Source organism: Pseudonaja textilis, chromosome 1 (assembly GCF_049901715.1).
Source record: "Pseudonaja textilis isolate UNSWEBS1 chromosome 1, rPseTex1.2, whole genome shotgun sequence".
In the NCBI taxonomy this organism is placed as follows: domain Eukaryota; kingdom Metazoa; phylum Chordata; class Lepidosauria; order Squamata; family Elapidae; genus Pseudonaja; species Pseudonaja textilis.
The window spans coordinates 318,768,881-318,777,403 of record NC_141990.1 but is presented as its reverse complement, the minus strand read 5'-3'; the positions used below and the strand labels follow the sequence as shown (position 1 = coordinate 318,777,403).

Here is an 8,523-nt window from a genome sequence, read left to right as displayed (position 1 = left end):
ACCCATCAGAAATAAAACCAATCAGAATAGAGCTGCAAGGGACTTTGGAGGTCTTCTAGTCCAGCCCCCTGCTTGCTCTGACCCAAACCTGGTTCCAAGAGAGCAAACACGAGACAAAGGTAACAGCACGACGTTTTCATGCTTCATTTACGAATCCCGTGCCTTCACAGATCAAAGGCTGCTTCGAACTAATGAGCTCTGATAAGAAGGAGCCTTGCCAAGTTTTCGCAAGGCTGCCAAGAACAACAGATAAAAGCTCCTAAACAATAAATCAAAGAGTCTCCAAACACCAACTCAGATATTTCTAATCTCCACCAGGCTGGAGGATCAAACTCCTTTGCCTTTGGCTTTTTATCTCTTAAGGGAGGGGCCGTTACCTTTGCAGCCTTACTCCCGAGTCGCCTGTGCTGCTTGCAGCTGCTCTTTCCTTGGAGCAGCCCTGCGCTCCTGAGCACTTGGCACAGGCTCCTCGGGGGCCTCTTCCTCATTGCTGCCAGCCTCCACAATCCCCGAAGGCAGCATTCTACTCCCTGAGGGTCGTCCCATCCCCTTCGTCGCATGCAGGCCCTTCATCTGAGTCCTCGCTCTCCGGGACCTCAGCCATCCAGACCCGCTGCCAACGAACCACAACACTTGCTCGAGCAGGAGCCGCTATACCAATGATGGCGGACCTTTTCGGCACCGAGTGCCCCAAATGGCATGTTTATGCATAGGCGCATGCCAGAGCGCCGGAAACCCAAAAGACCAGATGACAAAGTGTGCGCATGCCTGTTTTTTGGGGCGGGGGGTTGGAGCCGTTTTCAGGCTGTTTTGGGCTATTTTTGGAGCCAAATATGGCCTGTTTTGGGGGTGTTTTCAGGTGCTCCAGAACCTGCGAAGACCAGCTGGCCAGCGCATATGCCCACCGAGAAGGCTCTGCGCGCCAGAAACCAGAAGAGAAACTGGCGATGGTGCGTATGCCTATAGAGAGGTGGCACGAGTACCATAGGTTTGCCATCATGGCCCTATACTTATTTATTTTTATTTGTCAATTGCTTACAGGATAATAGGTTTAAGTAAAAACATAGTTGTGAATACATGGATACATATAAGAAAAATAAAAAATATAAAAGAAACAATAGGACAGGGACGGTAGGCACGTTGGTGCGCTTATGCACACCCCCTGCAGACCTCTTAGGAAAGGGGTGAGGTCAATAGTAGACAGTCTAAGTTTTAAAGTTTTTGGGGTTTGGGGAAGAAACTACAGAGTCAGGTAGAATATTCCAGACATTGACCCCTCTGTTGCTGAAGTCGTATTTCCCGCAATCAAGTTTGGTGCGGTTAACCTTGAGTTTGTATCTATTGTGTGCTCTTGTGTTGTTATGGTTGAAGCTGAAGTAGTCACTGACAGGTAGGACATTGCAATGTATGATTTTATGTACTCTACTAAGATCGGACCGAAGGCAGCGTAGTTCTAGGTTATCTAGGTCTAATGCAGGAAAGTCTCTCTCTAATCCTTCAAAGGTGCTATTTTTTTCAAGAGTAACGAGTTGGAAGGGACCTTAGAGGTCCTCTAGCCCAACCCCCTGCTTAGGCAGGAAACCCTAGATCATTTCAGAACAAATCATTATCCAGTCTCTTCTTAAAAACCTCCAGTGATGAAGCATTCACAACTTCTGGTGGCAAGCAGTTCCACTGGTTAATTGTCCTCTCGGTTAGAAAGTGTCTCCTTAATTCCAGGTTGCTTCTCCCCTTGATTAATTTCCACCCGTTGCTTCTTGTCTTGCCTTCTGGTGCTTTCAGTCAATCAATCAAAACAGAGCTGGAAGGCACCTTGGAGGTCTTCTAGTCCAACCCCGCTGCTCAGGCAGGAAACCCTGTACTCTTTCAGACAAATGGTTATCCGATCTCTTCCTGAAAACTTCCAGTGATGGAGTAACCACAACTTCTGTTGGCAAGCAGTTCCACTGGTTAATTGTCCTCACTATTAGGAAATTCCTCCTTAGTTGTAATTGCTTCACTCCTTGGTTAGTTTCCATCCATTGCTTCTTGTCCTGCCTTCTGGTGCTTTGGAGAATAGCTTGACTCCCTCTTCTTTGGGGCAGCCCCTGAGATACTGGAAGACTGCTATTCTGTCACCCCTAGTCCTTCTTTTCTGTAGACAAGCTAGGATGTCTTGAACATAACTGGGTTTTCCTCTCCATCCTGAGCCACCTTATCAGTTATTATTTTGATTATTATTATTTTCACCTTATCAGCTACAGGCTGTTCCTTAATTTTTTCCCCGCCCAAATACCCAGATGAGTTTTACCTTGTTAAATTTTCTGTAATCAAATTTCATGCCGGTTGGTATGATTGGTTAAAGAAAAGGTAATATTTGCTATTTGGATAAGTTATGGAAATGACAGAAGACGTGCCTTTAATTATAAACCATATAGAGAAATTAAAACGTTAAAAGAACGAAGGAGTTATTGTAACAAGGCAGATCACGTCAAGGATAAAGAAAAAAAAAATTTAACCGTTGCTCAATATCTGCTGTAAAATGTATATATGTGTATATATGTGTATATGTGTGTGTGTGTGTGTGTGTGTATATGTGTGTGTGTGTGTGTGTGTGTGTATATATATATATTATTCAGCTTTGATCGGGTATTTTCCCACGTCATTATAGTTGTGCTTTTAAAAGCATATATATATATATACATATACATATACATATACATATATATATATATATATATATATATATATATATATATACACATATATATATGCTTTTAAAAGCACAAGCATATATATATATATATATATATATATATATATATATATATATACTTTTAAAAGCACAACTATAATGACGTGGGAAAATACCCGATCAAAGCTGAATAACATACATGTAAGTACCTGCGAAAACTTAAGAAAACACACACACACACACACACACACATATATTGATTTGTCTGTTTTAAATGTATGTCAAATAAATGTTTTTTTCAAGAATAAAAAAATTTTTTTAAAAAAACCTCATGCCGGTTGTCCTCGACGTATGACTGAAACTGAGCCCCAAATTCCTGTCGCTAAGACAGACAGTCCAGTGAGCTTTTGGCCTGGTTGTTACGACCTTTCTGGCCACTGTTGTTAAGCAAATCTCTCCCGCATTTATGACAGCCGCAGGATCCCGCGATCCTCTTGGGCCACCTTCTGCCCAGCAGAATCAATGGAGGAAACCAGATTCGCTTAACAACATGCGACTAACTTAACAACATGCAGCAGAATTCCCTTAACAAAACGTGGCAAGAGGCGGTCGTAAAACGGGGTAAAACTCACTTGAAGGTCTCCCTCCTCATCAGAAATTTGGAACTTTCATTTTGGTCGCAAGTCGAGGACAATCTGTAGATACTATCCCAGATTGAGTCCCCTGGAAATTCGAACCCCGAAACTGACCGTCCCGTCAGCTGCGCCCCCCCAAAATGTCAAATTTCCAGGAAGCTCAGCCCATTCTTGTTAGGCTCCACCCACTCCCCTACCTGACTTGAAATCCCTTTCCTCACCACCCCCCTTGTTTAACCAGGGAAGGGAAAGGACCATAAGGGATGGGGGCTTAATTAACAGATAATCAGAGTTGGAAGGGGCCTTTGAGGTCTTCTAGTCCAACCCCCTGCTCAATTTATATTCAGAATAACGGAGTTGGGGCTTTTGAGGTCTTCTAGTCCAACCCCCTGCTCAATTTATATTCAGAATAACGGAGTTGGGACCTTTGAGGTCTTCTAGTCCAACCCCCTGCTCAATTTTTATTCAGAATAACGGAGTTGGGACCTGTGAGGTCTTCTAGTCCAACCCCTGCTCAATTTATATTCAGAATAACAGAGTTGGGGCCTTTGAGGTCTTCTAGTCCAACCCCTGCTCAATTTTTATTCAGAATAACGGAGTTGGGGCCTTTGAGGTCTTCTAGTCCAACCCCCTGCTCAATTTATGTTCAGAATAACGGAGTTGGGGCCTTTGAGGTCATCTAGTCCAACCCCTGCTCAATTTTTATTCAGAATAACGGAGTTGGGGCCTTTGAGGTCTTCTAGTCAAACCCCCTTCTCAATTTATATTCAGAATGGAGTTGGAAGGGACCTGTGAGGTCTTCTAGTCCAACCCCTGTTCAATTTATATTCAGAATAACGGAGTTGGGACCTGTGAGGTCTTCTAGTCCAACCCCCTGCTCAATTTATATTCAGAATAACAGAGTTGGGGCCTTTGAGGTCTTCTAGTCCAACCCCCTGCTCAATTTTTATTCAGAATAACGGAGTTGGGGCCTTTGAGGTCTTCTAGTCCAACCCCCTGCTCACTTTTTATTCAGAATAACAGAGTTGGAAGGGACTCTCTCTCTCTCTCTCTCTCTCTTCCCCTCCCTTTTTCTCTCTCTCCCTTTCTCCCCCTCCCCACCTCTGGTGCCTTAAGAGGCTCCCCCGACCAGGCCGGCCCGCCCACCCCATCTGCACAAAGGAGATAAGCCTGGCCTACCTCGCAGGGTTCTTGGTTCCAACCAAGCATGCAATCAATACTTACCAGCCAAACCCGGGCAGTTTCTACCCAAACCTATTTTTAGACCAAAGTGATCCGCCGGGGTCCCTTTCCTCGGCCGGGTTTAGGCTTTGCGAGCGATTCGTTCCGCTTGCACGTGTGAAACGCGCGTCTCCACTTTTCCGCAGCCCTTCGCCAGCCAGGAATGGACCCGATCCACCCAACCGGGTCTCCTTTACCACGCAACCAACCAACCCACCCACCCAGCACCGACAATTCCCGCAAGGCCGCGGCGGGATCGCAGCCACCCGGGGACGGATCCCCGCGTTCCCTTTCCTGCAAGAGGCGGCTTTGGAAAGCTGGAGCCTGGCGCGCATGGGCTCTGTAGTCCTCCCATCCGCCTGCCTTTTTTTCCCTTTTTTTTTTTGCTTTGCGCGAAAGATCCGTGCTGGAACTTAGCAAATGTTAAGAAGAATGTCACTTTTGATACCCAGCGGCGCACATTTGAAACGGGATTTCCCGGCACGCGGCTCTCCCTCTTCCAACACACACTACACGCACGAAGGCGACAACAACACACACACAAAAAGGACGCACAAACCCACATATAGGCTTATGGCACGGGGGGAAAAAAAAACACCAAAAACTTTCGCGCACTTCGCGAGCCCTTGCAAAAGTGCGCCTCTTGTCTGTGCGCGTGCTTCTCTCTGCGTGTGTGTGTTTGTTTGTGTGTTTGTTTGTTTGTGTGTGTATATGTGTGTGTATTGGGGGGGTAACCCTCTCTTGCACCCGTTCCCCCCACACACCGCCAAAGCCACGCTCCCTATCCCCATCCCTTGCCGAAGCGCGCAAAAAACGCGCGCGTGCCAAAAAAAAAAAACCGCGCGTGCAAAAAGGAGAAGAAGCGGCTGGTTCTTCTCTTTTATTTATTTCTCTCTCTCTCTCTCTCTCTCTGTCTCTGTCTCTTTCGGGCACAGCCTGCCCGGCCTGTCAGGGTTGAGATAACCCTCTCTGAGCCGAGCCTAGCCGAGCCTCGCCTCCGGGTGGGAGGGAGGGAGGGGAAGGGAAGGGAAGAGAAAAAAAGGGGGACACAGAAAGCTGTCCCTGCAGATCGATGGGGGGAGGGAGAGGGGAAGGCGGGGCAGAGCAGGGCAGGGTCGGGTCAAACCAAGCCAAGCAGCCCCCTTTGGGCCGGGCAGTTGTGTGTTTGTGCGTGCGCGCGTGTCTGTGTGTGTGTGCGAGCCCTTGGCACGGAACCCGGGCGCCAGGCAAACGGCGGAGACGTGGCAGCAGCAGCAGCGGCAGCGGCGGCTTCTTCTTCTTTGCAAAAGCTGCGGAGACCCCCACCCCCCGCCGTCGGGTTTGGGGAAGGGTGGGTGGGGGGGTAGGTGGGTGGGGTGGGGGGAGAGCCCTCTCCTTCCTTCTCGGACCTCTCCTTGCCAAAAAAAAAAAAAAAGGCCCGTGCCCATCTTCCCCGGCCGTGTCCATCCTTCCCCCCCTCCAACCAGCTGGCAAGAATTTTCTTCTTCTCCTCCTTCTTCCTTTTTCTCTCTCCTTCTTCCTTTCTTTTTCGCTCCTTTTTTTGCTTTGCAATGCCCCCGCGGAGCGCGCGGAGGCTGCACCTTTAAGAGAAGGGAGGGACCCCTTCTCCCTCGCCCGGAGAGCAACCAGGAAGGGAGTTCACGGCATCATACGGGGCTTTGCATCTACTGTTACAGGCAGGGCAGGCAAGGCAAGGCAAGGCAAAGGCGGGCGAGCAAAAAAAATAAAAAATATAAAAAAAATAATATAAAAAGGAGGCACAGCCAGCCCGAGAGCGGGGAGGCCGGACGCGCCTGGCTGCTGCTTGCCCGTCCACCACCCGCCTCCTCCTCCTCCTCCTCCTCCCCCTTTTCCCCCCTTTTTCCGAGACCCCTCTCGCCTCCGCCCCGCAACGCCCAGAGACCCCCGCGGACCAAGAAGGTAAGGACGGCAGCGTGTTTGCAATGGAGGGGGGTAAATTTCCATGGGGACTTTTATTTTTAGTGGGGGGTTGGAAAGAGAAGGAAGGGAGTGCTGGCTGGTTTGGAGAAGAAGAGGAGGAGGAAGGAAGGAAGGAAGGAAGGAAAGGGGGCACCCAAAGTCCTGCGGGCGACTTTCGGGCCAGCTTTTAACTTTTCCTCGCCTGGCGTTCCGGATCACCTGCGGGTCGTGCGCGGGGGTGGCGGTGGAGGAATGTGGAGGGGTGAGGAAGGGGGTTGGAGGAATCCAACGCGCGTGGGGCAGCTTTGGAAAAGCGGTGGGTGGGGGGAAAATGGGGGTTTGCAAAGGAGGAAGAGGAGAGAAGGGAGGGCTTTGACTTGGCTTGGCTTGGCTTGGCTTGGGCCGAACGTCCCTAGGTGGCCCCGGGGTTGGGGGTGGGGGGAGGGCTTGGATCGTGGTCGGGTGGTGGGGGGGTAGGAAAGAAGGTGGGGAGGGGGAAGGAAGGAGCAGGGAAAGTGGGGGTGGGGGAGGGTTGCCTTTGGAGAGGAGGCCAGGCGGCTTTGCAAAGAAATAAATAAGTCGATAAATAAAAAGGGAAAGTGGTCGATGCAAAAGGGAGGAGGGGAAAGTGGGGGGTTGGGGAGAGATCCGGGGTTTGAGTGTCCCGGGTTGCCCCCTTTTTGGGCGAAGCGGAGGAGTGGGGGGAAGGCGCGGGGGGAGGGGGAGAGAGCGCGCGGGTTGCAATCATCGCGCGGGGAGGCAGGCGGGCAGGGAAGGGAAGCGGGGCAGAACTTTCCGCCCCTTCCTCGCCCGGCCTTGCTTCTTTCTCTCTCTCTTTTTTTTGCCTTGCCCGACCCCTTGCAAGTAATTCCGTGCTGCGTTGCCTACGTTGTAACTGGCTGGGGCTTTTGGAGGGGGGCAGGATATGTTCTTTTTTTTAAGGGAGGGGCTTGCAAAGCCCTGGGGAGAGAGAGAGAGAGAGAGAAAGAGAGAGAGAGAGAGAGGGAGAGAGAAAAAGGGCTGCTTGGGAGTTGTAGTCTTCCCGGCCTCTTAGGCTTGCAGGTGCAAAGCAGGCCGGTGACTACCTCTCCCGAGATGCCCCGCGAGCGGGTCTGCCGCGGGAGGCGTGTTGACAGGCGCCGCCGCCGGCCAATGGCGATCGCGTCTGCGTCTTTTTTTTTTTTTTCTTCCCTAACTTCCTCCTCTTGCCTCCGCTTCGGCCAATGGCGGCCGGGGAGAAGGGTGGGGGGAGGAAAGGAAGGCGCTCGAGCGAGACCCACGTCAACCCCTTCCCCGCAGGAGAGGTGGGGTCCCCGGACGCGCCGGCTAGGCGAGGCCGGGGATGCGAGGCCTAGCGCCAGGCCCGCGACGAGGCTCAAGTGGCTTTCCAGACTTTCCCTTCGGGGCTTTCCAAGGGCAGGGGAAGCCGGCCGGGTCGCCCTCCGGTTGGGGTGTGAGGGGAGAGACAAATAACTTGAATTTCCTGAGCAGCTCAAGTGGGGATAATAGTCGTCAAAGCACCCCCGTTATTGGGGTTCAAACTTTTTAGGGGGACTAAGGCAGGGAGGGGGGGGGGAAACTGGCCAGGCCCATTGCTTATAGGGGGACCCCATTTGGTCCTCAGAAACCCTGGCCTGTCTCTTCCCCTTGGCTGCCTTCCCTGGCTGGACTAGGCTTAACCAGTTCAGGTGACGCTGGTTGTAGGCACCTGCAGGACAGGTAAGCGGCCAGGTGGCCAACCAGGAAGTGTCCGGCTTAGAGTCCTGCAGGCCTCAGGCCTTCCTTTCCAGCCCTTGGAAGTGGCCCAAGAGGGAAACCTCCACTGCCACCGTCCTCACGCTGTCACCCTTGCAAGGTGGGACAAAGCCCTGGTGCTGGCTTGATGGGACTAGCACCAAGGGTTTTGTAGTCCGGCTCTACGCCAGGCCCCTCCTATCCTGATCTCCCATGGGGGGCGGGGGGGGGGGTGTTGGCAGAATTGCAAAAGTACCAGGCTGTACAGGTAGTCCTCGATCTACTACCATAAGGGAGCCTCAAATTTTCCATGGGTAAAGTGAGGCCGCTTTGAATTTT

At 51.2% G+C, this 8,523-nt stretch overlaps 1 protein-coding gene across 1 annotated transcript in view; it reads left to right on the top strand.

Annotated features, from left to right (window-relative positions):
• Window positions 1-5,563: 5,563 nt before the first annotated feature.
• ZBTB7A (zinc finger and BTB domain containing 7A) overlaps window positions 5,564-8,523 on the top strand; it is a 59,630-nt gene continuing 56,670 nt past the window's right edge. The window contains exon 1 of the mRNA XM_087922599.1: window positions 5,564-6,450. The gene's annotated coding sequence lies outside the window, so the exon portion shown is untranslated. The remainder of the gene's footprint in view (window positions 6,451-8,523) is intronic.